This window comes from Orycteropus afer, unplaced genomic scaffold (genome assembly GCF_000298275.1).
Source record: "Orycteropus afer afer isolate SDZICR_OR568_19922 unplaced genomic scaffold, OryAfe1.0 scaffold00197, whole genome shotgun sequence".
In the NCBI taxonomy this organism is placed as follows: domain Eukaryota; kingdom Metazoa; phylum Chordata; class Mammalia; order Tubulidentata; family Orycteropodidae; genus Orycteropus; species Orycteropus afer.
Window position 1 is genome coordinate 1,425,801 of NW_006921784.1, and position 1,732 is coordinate 1,427,532.

The following is a 1,732-nucleotide window of genomic DNA, read 5'->3' on the forward strand; positions in this document are numbered from 1 at the left end:
TCAGTTGCTCCTATGTCCCCCCACCCCAGCAGCCTTTCACCACTCCCCTGCTCTTGCCCTGCCTGTCACCTGCTCAGGAGCTGGTGACTTTTCCAAAGAGAACCAGGTTGAGTGGCTCCCCTCTGCCCCAGAATGCGTTCCCATACCCCGGCAATGACTCAAGCCCTTTGTGGTGTGGCCCCCATCCCTCTGTGTCCCACGGCTGATCTGTGGCTCTGTCAGAGACAGGGAGCTTGGAATTGCCAGAAGAACAAAGATAACCGCACTTGCAGGCTGTATTTGTTTCGTGTAGTAGCTGTAATAAATGACTACAGACTTGGTGACTTAAAGCAGCAGCAATTTATTGTCTCTCAGTTCTGAAGGCCAAGTCCAAAACCAGTCCGATTGGGCTAACATGGCTGGCTGGTCGCTGGCATTGCGTGGCTTGTGTCTGCATCTCTCCAGCTGCTGCCGCCGTCTTTTCGTGGTCTCCTCCTCTGCCCAAATAATCTCCCTGGCCCGCTCCTAAGGACCCCTGTGATGGCATTCAGGCTCACTGGGAGAACCCAGGTCTTCTCATCTTAAACTCCTCCATCACACCCACAAACACTTTATCATATAAGGTAGTATGTATGTCTTTGTGGGTCGGGGGGACTGTTGCGAGGCTGTAGCTCCTTTGGGGTGGGGTTAGGAATGCGATGACTGGAGGGATGCAAGGAGCACCTCAAAGGGGTGAGATGTGCAGGAGGCACTCGGGGAGAATGAATTTACCAAAGATCGAGCCTCTGCCTGCTCCCGCTGCCAAGGTGATGTGAACAGACACGCCTGGATGCTTCCCTCTGGGGAAGACGCAGTGTGATTAGGCACAACGTGCCCCTCGGGAGCAGAGAGCCTTCCTGTGCACATGGAACTGCCGCCATCAATCACTCGATGGGAACTGAATCCTTACAGTTCACAGGTGTAAGCACTGAGCAGCTGGCAGCGCCTGACCCGCCCTGGAGCCTCCCACTTTCTCTGCGCACAGTGGGTGGAGCCTGTTGGCCTGGATGGACAGAGATGATGCGTTTGGCTACAGAGACCACACAGACCCCAGGTTGGTGGGTGGGGCACGGACATGCAAATATGTTAGATACTAGTGCTTCCTGGCAAATAACCCAAAACCGGGACTTAAAATAACGTCCGTGAGTTATTCTCACACACATTCTGAGGGTTAGGAATTCAGAGGAGGCCTGGCAGGGGAGTTCTGGATCATGACGTCCCACGCGGCGGCAGCAGGAAGCCGGCCAGGCTGTACTCATCTGAAGAATGGAGGGGCTGCTTCTACTCTGTGATGGCACACCTCCCATCACTCACAGGGGTTGGCAGGAGGCCTCGTTCCTAGCCATGAGTGCTTCTCCATGGAACTTGTTTGAGAGGCTTCGCAATGTGGCCACCAGCCTTCCCCAATGCAGTGAAACGAGGGAGGGAGGGAGGGAGGGGAGCTGTTCCAGTTACCTAGTGCTGATCTGACAGGAATACACCACAATGGGATAGCCTTAACAAACAGGAGTCTATTCTTACAATTTGGAGGCTTTAAGCCCAGGTTCAAAGTGTCAGGCTCTAAGGGCTGAGTAAAAGCCCCTCAACCTTGGGGTCCAGCTCTGCCTCCTGCTCCTGGCCCACTGGAGCTAGAGGCATTTCTTCACTCAGACAGCTGCTGGCTGCTGAGGCTGAGAAGCCCTAAGGCTGACAAGTAAAAAGGCACAATTCCGAA